Source organism: Pelodiscus sinensis, chromosome 5 (assembly GCF_049634645.1).
Source record: "Pelodiscus sinensis isolate JC-2024 chromosome 5, ASM4963464v1, whole genome shotgun sequence".
Lineage (NCBI taxonomy): Eukaryota > Metazoa > Chordata > Testudines > Trionychidae > Pelodiscus > Pelodiscus sinensis.
The window spans coordinates 15,713,845-15,737,354 of record NC_134715.1 but is presented as its reverse complement, the minus strand read 5'-3'; the positions used below and the strand labels follow the sequence as shown (position 1 = coordinate 15,737,354).

At 48.5% G+C, this 23,510-nt stretch overlaps 1 protein-coding gene across 2 annotated transcripts in view; it reads left to right on the top strand.

Annotated features, from left to right (window-relative positions):
* The first annotated feature begins 22,957 nt into the window (after window positions 1-22,957).
* GPRIN3 (GPRIN family member 3) overlaps window positions 22,958-23,510 on the top strand; it is a 98,576-nt gene continuing 98,023 nt past the window's right edge. The window contains exon 1 of one of the 2 annotated variants that reach the window (XM_075929591.1): window positions 22,958-23,051. The gene's annotated coding sequence lies outside the window, so the exon portion shown is untranslated. Of the gene's footprint in view, window positions 23,068-23,510 lie in introns of both variants that reach the window. The other variant, XM_075929592.1, reaches the window with a different exon arrangement.

The window sequence follows — 23,510 nt, the reverse complement described above, 5'->3', positions numbered from 1 at the left end:
AAAGCTATACAATTGATTTTCTGGAAAAAAAAATATAATGAAGCTAGAGTCCAGAAAGTCTGAACTTGGAAAACATAGAAGATACACAGGGATTGAAGTTCAGATTTGTCCAACATGTCGACATTCGTTGCCTTGAAAAAACTCCATAGTGTAGACTTACCCTAAACGTTCCACAGTTCTGAAAGCTTTCTGTGTTGCTGGAATGAACTTTGCATTGATAACAACACCTCGAACCTATGCAACTTCTCTTCTTTTACACGACTAATGACAAAGGTTTCACATGACTCTGTTTATAGCACAAACCTCTCTGGCTAGAGTAGGGCTGGGCAAGATGTGGCCCAACAGCCAGATCTGGCCCTCTCAACCCTTTTATCCGACCCGCAGACTGCATCTAGCTGTTTTCTATTTATATCCTGCTGCCCATACCACCGAATTTGCAGGCAGTGGCTCATGTAGCAGGATCCTATTTAAATGGCTCATAGCTCCTGGTTGCACTGCTATCCTGGCATGGGCTGAAGCCGTGAACCTTTTAAATAGCCACAACTGTCAGGCATTGTGGAAGTGGCAGGGCTAAGAGCTGTGAGCTCTTTAAATTGCTGCCCTGCCGCTACTGATCCTGGTGAATGCCCTATCCCCTAAGCCACTCCAGAACCCACGACCACCTCCCTACCTTCAGGGCGACCCTTATCCCGCCTTCCTAATGTGGGATCCAGCTCCATCTCTGGGGAAGCCGGTTTTGGCTGTCTGGCCGCTCCCAGGGTGGGTGAAGGGAGCGGTGGGACCTGCTGCTAAGAACATAAAAACTCTGGAGGCAGGCTAATCTCCAGCCCCTTCTGGCCCAGGCTCCGCCCCTTCTGGGGGTGGAGTCGGCCTGTGACCAGTACCAAAATTCATTAAGTGGCCCTCCTGCAAAAATTATTGCCCACCCCTGGGCTAGAAGATGCTTTCTCAGGTGTTGTCACTTACATAAGGTAAACCACATTAAAACTTTGATAGTGATCTACACGGCTCACTAATGGATCACATTAATGGATCACATGCCGGGGTAACTATTTCAAACATGTGCTAAGTAGCAGAACAAGAGAACAAATTAGAAATGACTAGGCCACAGTTTCCTGCTCAGTGGGGTGCAGAGCCCCAAAGAGAGCCTGCACTGTAAAGAATCATTTGAATTAGCACTTGGAGTGTATGGGAATTAATTTTGGATTTACAATGTGCAATCACCAGCTAATCTGTAAAAACAGGTGACTGTTATGTTTGGCTTGAGTGTATATCACGTTTTGGTCCCTTTGCCATAGACTGGGTGTCTGAACCTTGGCCGGTGGCCCTCCCTCTATATGGATGGGAAGCAGGAGGAGATTTGTGCCTCAGCAGCGGATGACTTCCCCAACATTCCTTTCGCAAGGGGAGGGAAATTCCTCGGGGGCGAGCTCTCTCTGTGAGGACAAGATAATGGTCTGGCCTTGGTGAGCAACTCAGCCTGTTTCTCCGTTCTACTCCTTTCTTCTACCCTGGGTCTGCCTTATCTAGTTAGGCTTTCTCCACACTCGTGGTTATACATGTAGCTCTATGCCACAGCGAAGGCCTTGGCTTCAGGGAAAAATAGCAGTGTAAACTGGGGAAGCATTGAATGGCATGTAGGGAGGCATGTAGGGAATGTAAGCCGTTCCTCTCTGTACTATTTATACCTGTTAGGTGGGTATGCAGTGTCTGCTCTCCACGTACTGCCATGTGTGTAGACATAATTTTTTAGATTATAAGCTCTCTGGGGCAGGGACTGCCTGCTACTGAATTTAACAGTGCCCAACACAATAGGCCCTCTCTTGGTTGGTCTTTGGTTGGCTCTACTGTAGTAAATATAATATTAAACAATACTCCTGTTTCTCGCAATACATAGTTAACATGCTCCAGCTAACACAAGGTCTATAGTCAGGTGTGAATCTGAGTCATTTCCCTATACTTTTACTACCAGTGAACCATACTGCTCCAGATGCTACTATTCCAGTTCTTCACCTACTCTGCGTTCTTGGATCTTCCATTAGCTTTCCTCTGTCCCTACCATCTGGTCTCCCAGCACTCTGCAAACCCTTCCAAGTCTGCATTGGTTGTCGAGATTATGAGGATAATAATGCCAAAACTGTTCATGGCTAGTAGCAGGAAGTCCTGACTCATGACTGTACCAGATGGCTCATAAGAGACAAGTAACAACAATGGAAAATTGATAAATGAGAATACATTTCTTTAACACAACACACTTGCCTGATAATTTGCAAGATCGTTAATAAATGCTGCCTCAGGTGTAGGGGCAGCCTTAGGGCTCCTCAAACTGGGCCCAGGCCCAGGGCACCATAGCCAGAGGGTGAGGGGCAACTGAGCATTGGTGTTGCTGGGCAAGAGGGTGGAGGGTACTGGACGCGGGGCAGTGTGGTGGGGTATGCTGGAAGCACAGGGCTGGGGTTAGGGGCAGAGGTGGCAGAAAAGTGCAGGGGTCAAGGGCAGAATTTCAGCCAGGTGTGAGAGGCATGCACAGAATGCAAGCACTTCCCTCACCCCCTCCCCCCCCGAAATTCCCTCCGTGGCAGGGGTTAACGGTAAAGGCTAGATTGCAGCACAAAGGATCCTCCCTGTAAAAATCAGAGGCTTCTACACTTGGTCCTACCTCCTTTTCTAAGAAAGGGAATGGAAATTTCATACCAACAGCAAAAATGGATCATGAAAGAAGCAATCCAATGTACACGGATTGTCTTCATTCATAGTGATGTGATTATATGCAGAAACAAACAGAAAAGAGTTCTAATGAAGAGTAAGTTTCTTATGCCTGTATATTTATATCTGCCTCTGGAATTTCCACTACATGCATCTGAGGAAGTGGGTCTTTGCCCATGAAAGCTTATGCTCCAATAAATCTGTTAGTCTAGGTGCCACAAGACTTATTGTTGATAAAGCAGATTGTGATTTGATACACAATCACAAAAGTCCACTTTTGTTGATCAAAACCTTGTAGTCTAGACACACCCCTACATATAAAAGTAAATCCATGTTCTTCTTTTACTCCTAGTTTCAGAGCCATATAGTTGCCACAGGAACCACACATCTCCAACACAACCCAGAAAGGCCCCCGTGTTTGTTCCCCTTCCACAGATGGGAGCACATTAATCAACCAGGCATAAGGGTTTTGATGTGCAGCTATTTGGCTGCATTCTCACCCTCTCATCTTTTCTGTGTTACTCCCCCAACCTCCTGCTGCCCCCAAACTCCCTCTGGGTATGTCTACACTACCCCGCTAGTTTGAACTAGCGGGGTAATGTATGCATACCGAACTTGCTAATGAAGCCCGGGATTTGAATTTCCCGGGCTTCATTAGCATAAAGCCGGCGCCGCCATTTTTAAAAGCCAGCTAGTGCGAACCCCGTGCCGCGCGGCTACACGCGGCACGGGCTAGATAGTTCGAACTACGTAGCCATTCTGAACTATCTGTACTCCTCGTTTCAGTTGGGGGCCACATCATGAGGGTTGGGGGTTTTTTGGAGATTTTTTTGTTTCTCACTTGCATGGTGCCCAACTGATTTTTCTGTGGGTGAGTGGTCCCCAACCCAAAACCCCTGGCATAGAAAAAGGAAACATGGGAACCTTTGATGTTGGACATAAATTAATATTTTACCTTATTTAAAATGAAGTTTGATAAACTAACACGAGAAAGTTAAAATGCTTAATCTATTTAATAATTTAAATTACATCATTCTCCCTAGTTACACCACTAGTTTCCATTAGCAATTGGTGGTCCATGGAAAGATCTGCATTGAGCCAGGTGGGCCATGGACCACAAAGTTTAGAATCACTGCTCTAATGTGACTTCCACAGTTCAAACTGATAAACTGATGCACTATGAAAAGCTGGGGGGAGGTGAATTTTATCTTTGTAGAATAGTTTGCTAGCTGGTGACAGCACTTCTGGGAGTGGTTTATCTACATGTAGAACTCAAAGGCAAAACACTGATAGCTTGATTTAGTGGCTCACAATTGGTTCCAACAATGTGAAAAGGAGGAAGCTCTGCCACATTGTTACATTTAGACTTTGCTTCCCTTCCAGTTTCTGAGTGTTCAGTGATTGTGAAAAGTGCCCTATAAGCTGACTGCTGATTGTCCATAAAGTCACCTTGGCCTGAGTAGTAGCAGCACAACCTGCCCTGCCACTGTTCTGACAAAGTTCCCCACACCTCCTCAGGATAGGAGGGATCATCTGTGCAGAGAAGTTCATTTGTCTCCCTGCCTAGTTTACTCTGAGCCTTTTGGCCAAGACTGCTGACAAAAGTCTACCTCCTGGTATGAGCCCTGTATATAACAGGGATGGTAGGATTTGGGCCCCAACAACCCATTAAAATGTCTTTTGTTAATGTTGATGTCTCCTTGCTCCCAAGGAAACTGAAATCATTGATGGATTTAATAAAGGCAACTAAACAGCCATCAATGACACATAGATCTTGGCTGTATTTTTAACAAGTGGCATAGCAATCAGTGCTAGCTCCTACAGTCAATTACAGTCCAACCTCCTCTTTTTTGGGGGAGGGAGGGAGACCTCCAAATTATTCTATTTACTTCACTTTTACCAATCCAGCTGTGAGAACTAGGAGCCCACAGTTGTTGTGAGCCTTAAGGTTATATATCAGGGTGGTAATACAAGGACACTGTAGACTCTGACTAACCCAACTGCTGAGAAAATCCTCTTTTTCTGTAAGCATTCAATCTGTCCTCCACAACTCCTTAAAATATTGGCACATGCCACACCTTATCCTGGGGGAAAGTGAGTCTGTTTCACTTCACAAGCCTCTTCTCTTGGAATGGTTTGTATTAAGTTTGGACCACATTTCTGACAGAAAATATGCAAAATCCAAACCAGTCTGAGCTACAGAGTATTTCTACATTAGCTGTTCCTCATTAATGGGGCTCTGATTAGAATGAATTCACATTTGCTAGTCAGTGTGGCCAAAAATCAACTCCCTCCCCACCCTTTCTCCTCTCTTTTACATTTAGCTTTGAAGAGTCCAAGGAAGGAATTGTCTGTCTCTTACTACATATATTTGCAGCATCTAGTGCAATGGGGCCATGATGTTGATTTGAGCCCCTGGATGCTGGTGTAATACAAATAGTAATGAAACACTGCTGCTCCAATTGGTTGAATTATTTTTATTTTCCTTCATTAGATTCCCCCTTTCGATTCTGAAAGATGGCCAAGTCTAATTGTTGTCTTAGAAAACAGTGACATGAAAGAAACAGCTGTCACAACCTCTCTATGCCAGTGTCCTGATAATGACATACTTATGTCACAGACAGGAAGCACTGAATGGCTGAAGATTAGAAATTTTCCTTGTTGCCCAAGGCAACTTTGACAGAACTTGCACAGACTTTTGCACAGTGCAGCAGAAAAGACACTTTTTTTCTTTGTCATACCCCTCAGTAACTTCACGTCTTAACTAATTCATTTCAGTGAGAACCTCTTCTCCCCCTGATATCTACTGCCCTCCCTGTTCTTTTTAAAACTTTCAAGTGACTGATTTAGGCTATGTCTGTACTACAGAGTTTTTTTTGAAAAACAGTGTTTTTCCAAAAAAAATTCACTTATGTCCACATTGCAATCACCTTCTTTCGAAAAAAAATTGAAAGAACAGAGGGGTTTTTCCAAAACTGGTAAATCTCTTTTTAGGAGGAATAAGCCTTGTGTGGACGGGGAAGAGGGAGTTCTTTCGAAAGAAGAGGAAAGAGGAAAAAGCACAGGTATCCTAGTGGTCACTCCGTCCATAGTTTGTTGGTAGTCCGTTGTGTCCGACAATGACGATCTTGAGCTTGCACAGGCTCATCAGTTGTGGACTCGCATGTGGCTGAGGAATCCAAGCCTTGAACGGCATGGGCATTCACAGCGTGGGCAAAGGATTTGTCCTGTCTCTATTGGTATAATTGCTACTGTTGCTCTTCTCCTTTCACGAGCATCAATCAGGCATATGCGTCACTGCTCTTCAAAGTTGTCATACGTGTGTTGTACAAGAGCACCCCAGCCTGTTCGGTCTTCTGCATGCTGCTTTGGCTTTAATCCAGCATGAGCAATGATAGCCCTTACGCAGTCTTTATACCTCTTGCGAGACCTACCTTGATTCCTTTTGCCCTGGGAGAGTTCACCATAGAGCAGTTGCTTAGGAATTCTTGATTCCTCCATTCAAATGACGTGCCCTGTCCAACGAAGCTGGGCTTTCAGAATCATGGCTTCAATGCTTGTGGTTCCTACTCTGTCAAGGACTTCCAAGTTCATGACTCTGTCCTGCCATCGAATGTGCAGTAATGACCTCAGACTGCGTGTGTGGAAGCGCTCCAGTAGTTTCACATGTTTTCTGTACAAGGTCCAGGCTTCACATCCATATAGGAGGATGGTCAAGACTACAGCCCTGTACACTTTCAGTTTAGTGGACTGTCAAATATTGTGCTGATTCAACACTCATGCTCTCAGACATCCTAATGCCTGATTGGCTTTTCAGATCCTGGCACTGATTTCTTTGTCAAGGGTGCAATCATTGGCTATCACGCTGCCGAGGTACTTAAACACATCCACAGTTTTTAACTCTGTTCCTTCAATAGAGATTGAAGGGGGGAGAGCAGCAAATCCTGAGGACGCACATAAAAAAGAGGTAGAATAGCACTGGGGCCAGCACGCACCCTTGCTTCACGCCATTGGATATCTCAAATGGATCTGAAAACTCGCCATTTGAAAAAACAAAGAACAGACGTATGAGGATGACAAATCTTCTCGGGCAGCCGAATTTTAATATGATAATCCACAGGGCTTCTCTGTTGATGGTGTCAAATGCCTTGGTCAGGTCTATAAAGATGGCATATAGATCCAAGTTCTGCTCTATGCACTTTTCCTGGACCTAACAAACAGCAAAGATCATGTCATTGGTGCTGCAACCTGGACGGAAATCGCACTGTGCCTCTGGTAGGTTCTCCTCTGAGATGCTGGTGATCAGATGGTTAAGGATTACTCGAGCCAAGATCTTCCCAGCAGTAGAGCGAAGGGAGATGCCCCAGTAATTTCCACAGTCAGCTTTATTGCCCTTGTTCTTAAAGAGTGAGATGATTGTGGCATCCCTAAAGTCTTTGGGCATGTCTTCTTCTTCCCAGATGCTGGTCAAAATGCTATGAAAGGCTTCGAGTGATACTGGTCCTGCTCCCTTGAAAATTTCAGCAGGAATACCGTCTATCCCAGGGGCTTTGCAAGAGCTAGTCTGGCTGATTGCCTTTTTGACCTCATCCATTGTAGGGGGCACGTCAAGACTGTCTATTGTGGGATTCTGATCTAGGGATCTGTAGAGTCGACAATGGAGGGCTATTGAGAAGGTTGCTGAAGTGCTCTCTCCACCTATCATTGATGCTGCTCTTTTCCCTCAGGAGGGTCATGCCATCTGCAGACAGGAGTGCTACAGTACTTGGCTTTGAAGGTCCATATACAGCTTTGATAGCACTGAAGAACATCTTGGAGTTCTTAGTTTCAGCATAATGTTGGACTTCATCAGCTTTTCTCTCCCACCACTCATCTTGAATTCTGCAAAGTGCTGTTTGTGCCTGACTCTGAAGGTGCTTGAAATGGTCATGTTTGGAGATTGTGGACTGGTCATTTTGCCATACCAAAAATGCATTCTGTTTTTCCTTTAAGATCTTCATAATGGTCTCATCATTTTCATCAAACCAGTCTTGGTGAACTCTCTTTTTTAGTCCTAGTGTCGACTTAGCTGACTCGGTCACCAAGGTTTTGAACTGGTCCCATTTTTGTTTTGGGTCTCCAGTCAAGAGTCCATGGGATGTCAGCACATCATCAAGGCAGGCTGCGAATTGCTCACGATGACCAATAAGTTGCAGCTTCCCAATGCTGAAAGAAGGTCTGACAACCTTGGGCTTCTTGCGGTACAATGCTGTAATGTGCAGCATAAGGACAGATCTGATGAGTCTATGATCAGTCCAGCACTCAGCTCCCCACATGGCCCTAGTGATCTTAACATCACGCATGTCCCGCCTGCAACTGATGACATAGTCAATCAGGTGCCACTGTTTTGATCTCGGGTGCATCCATGTGGTCTTGTATTTATCGGCCTGCCTGAAGAGAGTGTTGGTAATTGTCAGGTCATTTTCTGCACACGAGATCAGCAAAGGGAGGCCACTGGGATTCATGTTATCAACATCGTGATGCCCCGGCACCCCTTTCCAGTTCCTATAGTCCTTGCCCACTCTGGCGTTGAAGTCCCACAACAGGAGAAGCTTGTCACTAGGAGGAGTTGCTTTCGCAAGACGATCAAGGTCCTTGTAGAAACTCTCTTTTGCTTCATCGCTGCTGGTCAGAGTGGGGGCATAAGCGCTGATGACTGTGATGTGATGAAAGGGGTTGAGGGGGAAGTGGAACTTGATTAGACGATCACTGATGCAAGTTGGTAAGTCAGGAAACTGGCGCAGAAGTGAAATCTTAATGGCAAGTCCCACTCCATGGATTTTGTCTTTGTTTTCTGGCTTGCCTTTCCAGAAGAAGGTGTAACCTCCTTTCAGTTTGCAGCTGGATCCTTCCTCTGCAAGTCTGGTATTGCTCAAGGTGGCTATGTCAATGTTATAGCGTGCCAGTTCTCTTGCTATGTGGGCCATTCTTCTCTCAGGTCTCACAGTATTCTCCCTGTCCAAGAGGGTGCGAACGTTCCATGCTCCAAATATCATCTTTCTTTTCATTGTTTTTCGACTGCTGTGAGGGTAAATGGAGTCCTGGAGGTCACTCCATCCATAGTAATCACAACTTAAATGTGAGATAACATCCACTTAGTGTGGATGCTCTCTTTCGTAAGATGTTTTTTCGGAAGATCTCTTCCAGAAATGCTTCTTCCAAAAGAAGCCTGAAGTCTAGACATAGCCTTAGTCTTTTGGAGTAGAAAAAGTAATGGCAGAACCTAATGATAAGTAACATAACAGTGGCTCTCAACCTTTTCAGATAATTGTGCTAGTGCTTTTTATGTAGCCTGTTGTAAAACTAGACAAATATCTAGATGAGTTGATGTACCCCATGGCATCTTCTACATACCCCCAGGGCTAAACATACCTCTGATTGAGAACCAGTATTGCAGTGTTGTCTTCAAGTCATCATTGTCAAGTCCAAGTCGAGTCTCAAGTCACTACAGTTCAACTCTCAAGTCGAGTCTTGAGTCTCAAGGCTTAATTTAAAAAATGTCAAGTCACTTTTGTCCAAGCCATCAATATCGATAAATAACAATAATCACTATCTGTTTTCATTTATTAACATAAATCCGAATCATACTTGATGTACTTGCTAACTACTAGTAGTCTTGTTTAGTTTTTGACTAGTCAGCTAAAAGGTAACAAACTACACACGATGGCTACGTCTACACTGGCCCCAAATTCCGGAAAAGTCATGCAAAGCAGGTACATCAGAATAGGGAAATCCGCGGGGGATTTAAATATCCCCCGCGGGATTTAAATAAACATGTCCGCCGCTTTTTTTCTGGCTTGGGGAAAAGCCGGAAAAAAGCGTCTAGACTGGCGCGATCCTCCGGAATAAAGCCCTTTTCTGGAGGATCTCTTATTCCTACCTGAAAGTAGGATTTGAATTTCCCGGGCTTCATTTGCATAAGTGGGGAGCCGCCATTTTTAAAACCCCGCTGGTTCGAACCCCGTGCAGCGCGGCTACACGGGGCACGAACTAGGTAGTTCGAACTAGGCTTCCTAGTTCGAACTACCGTTACTCCTCGTGAAATGAGGAGTAACGGTAGTTCGAACTAGGAAGCCTAGTTCAAACTACCTAGTTCGTGCCCGGTGTAGCCGCGCTGCACGGGATTCGAACCAGCAGGGTTTTAAAAATGGCAGCTCCCCGCTTATGCAAATGAAGCCCGGGAAATTCAAATCTCGGGCTTCATTTGCAAGTGCGGTATGCCTACACTACCCCGCTAGTTCGAACTAGCGGGGTAGTGTAGACATACCCTCCTATCTTTTCCACCACAATTTGGCATGATGTGGGCTCACAATCCTTCCTTGGCTAAACACCCTTTCAACCAGTGCACTACTGGCAGGAACCATAAACACACTCATAGCAGCCTTGTGCAACAACGGAAGGCTTTTTCCATGACTTTTCCAGAAAGACATCACATCAATTCCATCATCTGTTGGGGGTATCTTAGCAGTTAGCTCTTGATAACACCACAGCTCATCATCAAAATTTCCTGGCTGTGGTGTGGTGGTGTTAGCTGGCCTTTGATTAATGTACAGTGAGGATGCATGTTTTGATTTTTTAACTAGTGGGCCATCAGCATCAGAGTTTGAGACATTGTCACAGCCAGTACAGCTAGAGGCAGATAAACTGTGACGGTTTGAACAAAGCTGCTGAAGTTGTGAAACAATTTCTGCTTTCACAGCATTAGTTTTAGCATCATCAGAACTAATTTTTTCCAGCCACCAGAAATTAGGATCTAACACGGCCACCAGAAAGTACATGAAATGACTGAAAGCCATAGTGATTTTTCTGTGTCATCTAAAGGATTTGATAATGGTATCAAACCAGCATTAATACAAATGCCAATGAAACATTTTTCAATACTGCTTCTTAAAGCTCTAACCATGTTCCCCAAGTATGTGGGAATAAATTCCAAAAGGTGGTAGTATAGTCCAATTATTGATGGCACCACTGCTGAAATCGTAACATCCTGTTCACCTTGTACTTTATCTGTGGTGTCCAGAAATGGCTGGAGTAGCAACGCTAGTTCTCTTAGTTGGGAATAATCCCTCTGGCTGGGTTTTAAATTATATTGGTTTTGTTCTTTAAGCATGTGTTTCAGCTTTTCTTCATCCAGGGACAAAAAAGCATTTATTTGCCTGAGAGTACTGTTCCACCTGGTGGCATTGGTTTGGGGAATAATAGCTTGAAGACCAAACCTTCTTTCAAAGGCTTCCTTGAATAGGGTACTTGTGTGAAGAAGGCTGCAGATTTTTGACACTTTTGCCTGGGCACCATATAACTTCACATCCTTGAGACCAGGGAGTTGCAGAGTATGAGCAAAGCAACTTAGTCTCTTAATTGGAGGTCCGCTTGAGTTTACCTGATGGATGACTGATGTAACAACTTCTGGGTTTAAGTCTTCCCATAATTCTTCATTTTCCAAAGTGTCATCTTGCATATCAATTTGCTGCTCTGATTCATGGTTGTTAAATGCTACAGTGAATGCTTTACGCATGTTCGCAGCATTGTCTGTTATAACATATCTAATTTTATCCTTGATTTTATAAGAATCACATATGTTCTCAAACACTTCTGCAATTTTCTCCCCAGTATGCTGGCCAAGGAACCTTTCACACGACAACAATTTTGTCACGAGTGCGTACCGTATTATCATGTGGGTGGTTACTCCCAAAAAGCCTCTCATTCTTCTATCTGACTAGATGTCAAGCGTCAATGCAATTGTGTCCGCCTCAGTAAGAAGTGCCAACACATCAGCTTTCACATTATGGTACAAATTGTTCAGTTCTGTCATAACCGAAGACCGACTTATTTCTCGTGACTGGGGATCCAACACATGACAAAATCACCCGAACTGCGGTTTTTCTGCTATTGAAAGTGGTAGTGAGCAACCGATTATCAGTTCCTGTGGCGGGGTAGCCCCGCCCCTCCCGGAAACCGCCGGGGCGCCGCGACCTCGGGGGAAGGACTCACCCCCCGTAGGGGAGCGGATCCCGGCCCGTCCTTCCCGAACGGGGGGGCCGGCGCACCGGCCGGGTGACGAGCCGGGGCCGGCAGATAGTGCAGGGATGGGGGTGCCGGCACACCGGCCGGGTGACGAGCCGGGGCCGGCCGGCAGCGCAGGGAGGGGGCGGGGCCAAGCTGACGTGATAGAAACGTCACAGGGAGGACGGCCCTGGGAGGGGCCGGAGACTGACGAGGGGGGTGACGTAATCTGCCTGCGACCGGCGGGCAGCTCAAAAAGCCGGAGGGAACCAGCCAAAGAAAAAGACGCCGAGGAGACGCACCCCCCCCGCGAACCGGCGAGGGGCCGGCATTACTGGAGGCCCTGGGCAGGCCCAGAGGAAGGGCCCAGGTGAGCCTGCGGGACCGGAGGGGGAAGAAGCAGCCCAGGGCGGGGACGCGGACCCTGAGGGCAGGGGAGTTTAGGGGTCTCGACCCCCCCTGCTAGGTGGGGGAGCATTTTCCCCGACCTTAGGGCCCTGGGCTGGGGTCCGGAGAGAGGGCGGGCCCGGACCCCCTTCCCCCGTCCAACCGCCTATCCAAACCAATCGAAACTGGTCGCGTCAAGGCATTAATAACGGGAAAACCGAGGGGGGCGAACGTAAGCCCCTCCGCACAGGGGGGGATCCCCTACACGTGGTGGAGAATGTGGGTATAGTGGACCCCGAAACGGGGGTTCAGATAAGGGAAAGGATTAACAAAGTATTGATCACCAGGAGACAATGGAAGCCAATAAAATTCTGGAGTGGTGGACAGAGACCCAGAAGGTACAACAGCAGCAACAGATGCAGGCGCTGCAACAGCTCCTCAACCAGCTCCAGGAGCGCCAGGAGCAGATGGCGCGAGGCACCCCAACGACGGTACCGGGGGCGGTAGCGGGGTCGGGAGGAGGAGAGGGGGTCGGCACCCAATTGCCCATAAGGCTGACGAAACTAGGGCCGGAAGATGACCCCGAGGCATTTCTGGTTACGTTCGAGAGGGTGGCCGCCGCCGCGAAGTGGCCACCCGAGCATTGGGCCACCCTCCTCGCGCCTTACCTGTCGGGGCCGGCCCAGCTAGCATACCGAGGGATGTCCGCCAGCGATGCCTTATGTTATTATAAAGTTAAAGAGGCTATTTTGGACCAATTAGGGGTAACCCCCGAGACTCACTGCCGGCGGTTTAGAGAGGCCAGGTACGACTCCCGCGAGCGACCACGGGCGGTGGCGCAACGAGTTAAGGAAGCAGGGATGAGATGGCTTGAACCCGAGACTAAGACGGGGGCTCAGGTGGCAGACCTCGTGATACTTGAGCAATATGTCAGCATCCTCCCCGCGGAAGGGCAGCGGTGGGTCCGGCGGCACCTTCCGGAGACCTTGGATGAAGCGGTGACCCTCATGGAACACTACCTAGCCGCAGAAGGGCCTGAGGGGAAAGGAGCCGCTGGGGCACCGAGAGAACACCGAAGGAACGAGGCTGGGACGGGTAAGCCCACGGGAACCCAGCGGGCTGGGGAAAGCGCCGGGAGTTCCTTGGGCCCCCTCCCGACGAGGAGGTTGGCACCTCGGTGGAACAAGCCGATCGGTGAGACCAGGGGAGACCAGGCGACCGAAACGAGGCCGGGCACCCCGCCACCCGAGGGAGCCCCGAAGGTGGTCTGCTATCAGTGCGGCCAGGAGGGCCACTACAAGCGGGACTGCACCCTGATGGACTGCACCTTTGGACAGAGGCGGGCGGGGAGCTCGGACAGGAAGACGGCCGGCGCAGCTCAGGTAATTAAACGACTGTGGGTTAATGGGAACCCGGTGGAGGCTATCCTTGACTCGGGATGCGGGCAAACCATAGTCCGAAGGGACGTGATACTTCCCGGGCGGGCCCGGGGTGCCCCCATAGCCCTCCGGTGCGTCCACGGAGACATTCACTACTACCCTACGACCCGGGTACGGATAGGGGACGGGGAGTTGGAAGGAGACTGTGTAGTCGCCGTCGGCCCCAAGTTAGCATACCCCCTCCTGCTGGGGCGGGATTGGCCCGGCCTGAAGCGGCTCCTAGGACAGTGGGATAGCGGAGGACATCCTAAAAGGGAGCCAGAAACTGGGCAGGGGACCTTGGTAGCCCAAGGAGAGCAAGATGAGGGGGGGGCCGAGTCAGCAAGGGGCCCGGACGCCGGGACACCACCCACCGTCCGTCTTGACGTAGAAGAAGGGGACTTCCTCACTCAACAACGCGAGGACCCCACCCTACGGGCAGCCTGGGAGCAGGTGCGCACGACAAGCGAGACGCAGGAGGGGGACCAGCCCAATCAGCCGGACGGGCCACGATTTGAGGTAAAAGAGGACCGCCTGTACCGGGTGTCTGCGGGGGAACTCCCTGGGGAAGAAAGGTGGCAGCTGTTAGTCCCAAGACCGTACCGGTGGAAGGTCCTGGAATTGGCCCACGAACACCCGTGGGCCGGGCACCTGGGCCGGGAAAAAACCCAACAGAAGATACTCCAGAGGTTCTATTGGCCGGGGGTGTACCAGGAGGTCAAGAATTTCTGTAACTCCTGCCCCCAGTGCCAAAGAACGGCCGGGGGCCGGGTCCCGCCGGCTCCCCTGGTGCCCCTGCCGGTGGTAGGGACCCCCTTTGAGAGGGTAGCATTAGACCTGGTAGGGCCGCTCGAGAAATCTGGGCGCGGACATAATTACATCCTGGTCATCGTAGACTACGCCACCCGGTGCCCCGAGGCAGTGCCCCTGAAAAGAGCCACCGCCCCCGCCATAGCGGAAGCATTAGTTAAGCTATTCTCGTGGGTCGGGCTGCCCCGGGAGTTATTGACAGATCAGGGGACGAATTTAACGTCGAAGGTTATGACGGAACTGTGTAAGGTCTTGCAGATCAGGAAGCTCCGGACGTCAGTATATCACCCCCAAACCGACGGGCTGGTGGAGCGATTCAACCGCACATTGAAGGGGATGCTGCGGAAGTTCGCACAAGAGGAACCCCGAGAATGGGATAAGCTGCTGCCCGCACTGATGTTCGCCGTCAGAGAGGTACCGCAGGCGTCGCTCGGGTACTCCCCCTTCGAGCTATTATACGGGCGGCGGCCGAGGGGGATCCTGGACCTCGTAAAGGAGGGATGGGAAACGTCAGTATCGCCTGCCTTGGGGGCCGCCCAGTACGTACAGAAACTGAGGGGGACCCTCCACAACCTAGCGGGCCGGGCCCGAGCGAACCTAGAAAAGGCGCAAGAAGGGCAGAAGACCTACTATGACCGAAAGGCGCAGGTGAGGGAGTTCGAACCAGGCGAGCAGGTTCTGCTGTTGCTGCCTAGCGGGGAGTCCAAGCTCCTGGCCCACTGGCAGGGACCCTTCCGGGTAATCAGGAAACTCGGCCCGGTCGACTATGAGGTTCGGGTAGACGGGAACCGCCGGGCAACCCAAATCTACCATGTCAACCTCTTAAAGAAGTGGCATCCACGGGAGGCCCTCCTGATTGACCCCCGGGACACCGACATTGAGCTGGGCCCGTGGGGGGAGCCGGAGGTGAGGATCGAGGGCATACGGGTCGGAGAAGAGCTCCCGGGCCCAAAGCGAGAACAGCTGCACCACCTTCTCGACCAGTTCAGGACGGTCCTAACCAGCCGACCCGGACAGACCTCGCTAGTACAACACAAGATCGAGACTGAACCCGGCAGAGTGGTAAGAGATAATATGCGCCCCCTTCCCCGGAAGTTATGGGGCACGGCGAAGGAAGAACTCCAAGCCATGTTGGAGTGGGGGGTCATACAGGAATCTCGTAGCGAATGGCGAAGTCCCATCGTTTTGGTGCCCAAAACAGATGGATCAACGAGGTTCTGCATTGACTTCCGTAAAGTTAATGCGATCTCGCGATTTGACGCATACCCCATGCCGCGGATAGATGAGTTACTGGGACGCCTGGGGAGGGCCGCCTATTTGTCGACCCTCGATTTAACGAAAGGGTATTGGCAGATCCCCCTCTCCCCCGAAGCCCAGGCGAAAACGGCGTTCACCACCCCCTTTGGGTTGTACCAATTCAAAAACATGCCGTTCGGACTGCACGGGGCTGCTGCGACCTTTCAGAGACTCATGAACCAGGTCTTAAGGGATCATCAGGACTACGCAGCGGCTTATATTGATGATATTGTGATATTCAGTGAGTCATGGGAGAAACACTTAGAGCACATTACGAGTGTATTAAGGGCACTGAGGGAAGCGGGACTCACGGCCAACCCAAAGAAATGCCAATTTGGGAGGGCCGAAGTTTCGTATCTGGGGTACACGGTAGGGAGAGGGAAGCTGAAGCCCCTAGTAGATAAGGTCCAGGCGGTACGGGAACACCCCACCCCGACGACAAAAAGGAAAGTACGGCAGTTCCTGGGATTGGCGGGCTATTATAGACGGTTCATCCCGAATTTTTCCTCCGTAGCCGCGCCACTGACAGACCTCACAAGGAAAGGGCAGCCCGAGAGGGTGAGGTGGACCGCGGCGTGCGACGACGCGTTTCAGGAGCTGAAAGACCGGTTGGTCCGGGCCCCGGTGCTGGCCCAGCCCGACTTTAACAAACCTTTCACCTTACAGACCGACGCGTCAGAAGTGGGGTTGGGGGCGGTACTGACGCAAGAGGAGGAGGGACAGGAGCATCCCATCCTCTATTTGAGTCGTAAGCTGTTCCCTCGGGAGAAGGGATATGCAACAATTGAAAAGGAGGCATTGGCCCTCAAGTGGGCTGTCGATTCACTAAGATACTTTCTTTTAGGCGATGAATTTACCGTGGTGACGGACCACGCCCCGCTGCAATGGATGCAGCAAATGAAGGACACTAACCCACGGATCTTGAGATGGTACCTCAGCTTACAGCCATACAAATTCCGAGTCGTGCACCGCCCGGGGTCCGCCAACGGGAACGCGGACTGGCTATCCCGGTCAGCGGCAAACACAGAGACCAGAACCGCGAGTATGGCACCGGACTTAAGGGGGAAGGTGTGTGGCGGGGTAGCCCCGCCCCTCCCGGAAACCGCCGGGGCGCCGCGACCTCGGGGGAAGGACTCACCCCCCGTAGGGGAGCGGATCCCGGCCCGTCCTTCCCGAACGGGGGGGCCGGCGCACCGGCCGGGTGACGAGCCGGGGCCGGCAGATAGTGCAGGGATGGGGGTGCCGGCACACCGGCCGGGTGACGAGCCGGGGCCGGCCGGCAGCGCAGGGAGGGGGCGGGGCCAAGCTGACGTGATAGAAACGTCACAGGGAGGACGGCCCTGGGAGGGGCCGGAGACTGACGAGGGGGGTGACGTAATCTGCCTGCGACCGGCGGGCAGCTCAAAAAGCCGGAGGGAACCAGCCAAAGAAAAAGACGCCGAGGAGACGCACCCCCCCCCACGAACCGGCGAGGGGCCGGCATTACTGGAGGCCCTGGGCAGGCCCAGAGGAAGGGCCCAGGTGAGCCTGCGGGACCGGAGGGGGAAGAAGCAGCCCAGGGCGGGGACGCGGACCCTGAGGGCAGGGGAGTTTAGGGGTCTCGACCCCCCCTGCTAGGTGGGGGAGCATTTTCCCCGACCTTAGGGCCCTGGGCTGGGGTCCGGAGAGAGGGCGGGCCCGGACCCCCTTCCCCCGTCCAACCGCCTATCCAAACCAATCGAAACTGGTCGCGTCAAGGCATTAATAACGGGAAAACCGAGGGGGGCGAACGTAAGCCCCCCCGCACAGGGGGGGATCCCCTACAGTTCCCTAACCAAAGAACTGACTATTCTTCTTTGTTTGGGATGATTTATTCCATAAACACCTTGATCATCATGCTTGATAATGAAATCCGATTTTTACACTGTGAGGCGGGATCAATCGTGGTTTGTCGCAGATAGTTTTCGTACTCGTTGTGCTTTCCTGGATGGGTTTTTATATGGTGCAAAAAATTGGAAGTTGTTGCAATGCCATCAGTGATTACAACCCCACAGAATTTGCACTTCGCTGATCGCGTTTTCTCTGGTTTTTTGGTCAAATCAATAAATCCAAAGTTTATGACATTTTGAGTTTCCTTGCTCATTCTTCACAGATGGATATCCTCTTTCAGAACATCCCTTTTTCCTCATACAATGAGGAATACAGGGATGCCAAAAGAACACGTCTGCTTTTTCAGAAAGTGTTCTGAAAAAGCAGATGTGTTCCTTGGATGTGGCAGAGCTTTTCCGGGATACCAAAGGTATCCCGGAAAAGCTCTGCAGTCTAGACATAACCTCAGTTACTCAGTGTGGAAAGTTAGCGCAGCTAAGATTGTTACATTTACTTGCATCCACTTACTGATACATAGCTCATATCATCTTAAATATTGCCTCTGTTTGGCATACTAATTTAGATGATAACCTGTGGTCCCTGACTCAGAGCTCACAATTTTATTTGGAAGGATATGTTACTAAGAATAAAGTACTAGGGAGAGCATAGGTGGAAGTGTAGGAAATGGCAACTGGAAGGCTGAAATTGGTGTGTTTTAAGGAGAGATTTCAGGGTTGCCAGCAGAAAGTGTATGGTTGATCACCATAAAGCCAGGCAGCTTTTGCCTTAGCCCATTCTGTTTGTATGCAACACAACATGCATTCACATTCTTGAAGAAAGGGACCCACACTAGAGAGAGACTAATCACAGGGATATTTTATGGGCAGCCAATCAGAAGCGCATTTCTTGTTGCTAAATTAAGCAACAGAACAGGAACCAGAGCAGACATGGAAGGTAGGTTTCATAAATCAAATTTCCCTGCAGTGTTATAGCCTTGCAGTTGAAAAGCAAACAGTGCTCTCTCAAATCCATTCATGTGACTCCAGGCTTCACTTCCAGCTTCTGAATAACACAGTAAATAAATATTGCAGCAGATTTTTATTACACAGATAGCTAGAAGAGATATATTAGATATTTGCTAAAGACAATTTGTATTTTTGTACAGTACATAGATATGCTATAAATATTGGGCCCTATTTATCCCAAGAGTAATTCCACTGCCTACAATGGTATTATACAAGAGAGGGATCTGAATCACTATATATATTGTGCCTGATAAACCTTTGCATTTTTATGCCAGTATGAGTCTGATGATTTGACAGAAGTGAATCAGTCTGTAATGGGGTATGAACCCCCACAATAGTAATGAAAGGGTTAATTGGAGTCATAGAACAATTAGTGCATCATTTTAGAGTGCAGGAGCATGAGGCTGAGCTGGTGCCAAGTCAGGGAACTAATGCAGAAAGGACTTCAGACAATAGAAGTAAGGTGGGAGTTTGGTGGGAGGAGCTGGGACCCTCTCCCAAACCTGGAGTTCGAGCAAAGGGTCAGGAGAGAGAGCCATGGACCCAGAAGCAGGCCTCCAGAGAGAAAGCTCTGAGAGACATCAGTGTTTATGAGTGTGGGAAAGAACTCTGAAGAGCCTTGGAAGTTGTAAAGGTCCACATGCACAAAAGGGTTTTGCTACATGATGCCCAGATTTAGCGGCCACTGCACAGCGCACCCACAGTTAATCCACAGTGCACCCATTCATCCAACCCACAGTTCCCTAAATTTACTCATATATTTGGCTAATATGCATAGCTGGTGATTCCCCCTCCCCCTTAGGTAAGAATGATTTACACTCGGTTTGATAATAAACAAGTGTTTTATTAAGTATAAAAAGTAGGATTTAAGTGATTGTGAGTGAAAACAGTCAAATCAAAGCAAGTTACTAACCTAAAATAAACAAAACACACCAGCTACACCAAATACACCAAGAGAAGTTGTTACAAATCATAAGTCCTCACTCAAGTCCTTATTTCAAGTAAAATTCTACAAGTCTGAGCTAATCTTTTCCTCTGACCGGGCCCAGCAATGCTCCTCCACACCTCACGTTACAATTCTCTTTTCTTTCAAGTGCTTTTGTGTATCTTCTTAGGGTGGAGAGGCTGTTTCAAAAGCCACCTGAAGACTATAACTGATTGATTCCCATCCCTTAAATAGAATTTTCCCAGGGCAGAAAGTCTTTGTTCCATTCTCCCCATCCCAATGGAAAAATGTCATATTCAAGATAGATTCCAACATCAGGTGGCATGGTTACATGTTTGTAGTTTAGGCCTACAGGAAAAACAAAACCATTTACAGACCATTATCTTCGGGCCATTAAGTTCCTTAAGTACCACTGACAGCTTTCACTAGAAGACCCAGAATTAGTAAAACAGGTTTACATTTCATATTTGTAACTTCACACACAAGAATGATACATACATACAAATTCAATATACACATTTAGGGGATCACAGGCTCTTGAATTATAGGTTGTTTGCCCTACTTTACATAAAGGATATTCAAGTTATGCATATTCATATTCAAACATATATTTCCATAAAAATGTAGCCCAAGGTCCAGTGTATTTCAGCAGCAGCCCTGGGAACTACAAGTTGTGGACTACAAACCGCAGCATGTTGGGAGAACTTCCTGGTTCCTGCCAGGATGTACCCTCTGCCCCCGGCAGGGTCTCAACAGGGACTGTGCTAGAAGTAGCACACAGGCTGCATGCTGAGAGGAGGGGCTGCTCAAATGTGATCCTGTTTTATGTTTTTTACAGAATAAAGCCTGTTCCTGGTGGCTTGTCTGAGTGGGTCTGGTCTGAGGTGCACACACACACAATACACAATGCAGAGCACACCAAGCAGCCTCAGGCCTAGCCTCCCACAACCCTTCCCCTATGCTGAATAACTTCACACTGGGCTAGCGAACAGGAGGGGTTACAAAAATATGAAGGCATAGTGTCATACCCTACATCGCTTTTAATAACACTTACCCCACAAGATATGCCAAGATCTGTTTCAATGATAACAACTCCCAGTACAATTAAACGTTGAGTAAAGGTATTAGAATCTGCCTTTAAGGTTCCAGGCCAGATTCTGGTCTCATACAAACTAATGTATACTAGAAGTGAATCTGCTTTGAGTGCAGCATGAACTAGTCTTTTGTCATATAGATTTTTGTTCACATAGGCAGTAAAGAATATTGGGTCCTAGTCATATCTCCATTTTTTTGCAGAAGGGCAATGGGCTGCATGTAGCCCAGATGATACAGAAAAAGGGGAAACCTCTCAAGCAGCTGACTTTTCTCTCACCACAGCCCTCTATATTTTTCTGTTTGTGATTAAGGCAGTTGTCTTCACCTCAGCACCACGCAGCCTAGGGATGCACACACTGTATTCTTTTTTCCCTGTGTATTCCCTGTGTCTGAACTAAGTCCTGGAGGGTAATTGTTGAGGTTGGTTCAAGGTGCTCTATGGAAAGCAATCGTGCTTCTGCCTCCTATGGAAACAAGATTAACACAAGTTGGCAAACACCACATGCTGTGCTGAGAGATTCCCACTGCTGACCAGTATGGAAAAGCAATGTGCTGATTACACTACAAACACACTATATCACTTTCCTGTATGTGAAACTTCCAATTAACTTATTAGCTCCAACTCACTTCATAACATAAATTAATGTCTGGGTAGAATCCGTGAAGCCCATTCTAGCAAGTCTCCGCATATCCAATGAACAGGAACTTTTATAGCTCCCTCCCCTTTCTACAGAAAGTTGTTATTTTTCTTATCTGAACTTAGGCAGTGATAGCTATTGAGCTTCAATAGGGATATGTTTGAAAATTTAATATTTTCCAGGAAAAACTGCTACTTTTCTTTCTCTCTCTCTCTCTCTCTCTCCATCTTTTTTTTTTTTTTCCTCAGCATGCGGGCGTTATAAAGATGTTGCTTTAGTGTAAATTGTAGCTGTTATGAGGAAGTTACAGAACTGTTATGGGGAAGTACCATGTTCTCCACCACAACCATGAGCCTTTTCTAGTATTTTGGTTTTATTGTGGATCCAAACCTGCTTCCGTTGTCCTCAGAGGGAACAGGAGCACGGCCTATATTGTCTCTTTCCAACTAAGGATGTTAAATAATGATTAATTTACTAGTTGAGTAGTTGATGGAATTTCCATCGACTACTCGGCTAGTCAATAGGCACTTCTGCATTTCAAAATTGGAACTCCACGTGCAGTCTGGGGCCAGCAGGAAGTCCCACTGACTCTGGGCTCCACGTGGGTGCTTCCACTTTGAAATGCGGAAGCGCCTATCGAAATGCACAAGGGACTTCCTGCGGGCCCTGGGCTGCACACAGCCGCCAGCTTTAAAATGTACAAGAGTCCTACAGTTAATGGGGTGAAAGGTGCCTGACAGAAAGACCTTGAGAATGAAGGGCTGGGGCCACTGTACTGTTTGTTTGCTGCCCTGCCCTGCCCTGAACCAAACCAGGGCCTGGGACCACTGTTCTGACTGTTTGGTTGCCATCCTGCTCTGATCCCATGCCAGGGCTATATAGAACCTGGATGGTTGGCTCAACCTGAGCATCGTCCCGAGGCCGAGGACTAGAGCTGCCAGCCCTGAAGAGGGTGATTGACCCACCAACTATTGCTCTGGTCTGACCACAGGCCCGAGAGTAAGGACTTCAAGGACTCAGTGGTCAGAGTGGCCGTCCACTGACTTGGAGGGGAAAGAGCCCCTCCATGATCCCTGATGGGCTACTCAAGGGTAAACAAAGGGGCCTGATTATCATTTACATGGAGGGCTTGTTTACAATCTTCATACGACTTGAACTATACCAGTGTGGTTAAAGTGGTACAATCCACATGGTAGGGATACAGTTACATTGCCATCAAATCTCTTCCCATACAAGAGGGGGAATAAGTTTTACCAGTATATGACACCTTTATACCACCATGACCAAGTCTACACTAGCATAATAACTGGTTACAAAAAGTACACTCTTAATCAAAACACTTACACTAGTACAAAAAACTGTATAGAGACCAGGCTTAAGGTCCCTTTGCTTAACGTACATTACATGCCAGAGTGTAAAGGGGCTATAGTGAAAATGAGAATTAGACCAACCAAGTTTTATTTTCTTAGTTCTGAATAACTTAGGCAGATACCAGAAACTCAGCTCAACGCAAACTTTAACTTTTGCTCCAAAGCTTTGTGAATTTCCCAACAAATATTGGTTGGATCATGTGCTTTAATGGATTTCATGTTTCTGGGACCCTGACCCTACTGTCCTTGACAGGAATGGCTGCCCTCCATTCCGCTCAACAGAAGCCATAGCAATCGTGACCTCAGTTAGCATCGCCATTCATCTAAACAGAATACTTCAGATGCTGAATATTCCAGAACTCAGCCCTCGGTAGCTTATGTGTTAAATGGAGACACTGTTGTTTCATCTTGTAGAGACCATGGAAAAGGCGAGGTTTCTGCCCTGAGGAGCTTGCAGTCTACAAATGATGGTGGCTTTGTTATTTAGTATGTTGCTTAAATAGCGGCATGCAGAGAGTTGTAGAAAGCTGACTTCCCAGCCCCTACAATAAACCATATGAATGCTAGTAGAATTGTAGCTGCTTTTCTCAAGGGAGTTCATGGGCTGCTTCTCCTGGAGCAATTTGCCCAGAGAAAGTGCGTACAGATTGAACCGCTCTAGTCCAGCACCCTTGGACCCTGACTGGTGCTGATCCAGAGGATTAGCCACCCCGTGGGAAGTCAATACTGCTTTCTAGGATGTTAAAAGACATTTAGGAATAAATTAGTGCTAAAAACCAGCACAGAACTGAGAGCCAGGACTGGTGACTGTAAACAAACTTTATGTAACCATGGGAAACCATAAGTGAACATCCAGCTAACTAAAATCATGCCTGACCACTGATGTTGCCAGACCAGAGAGTGCCGGATTAGAGAAGTTCAGCCTGTAG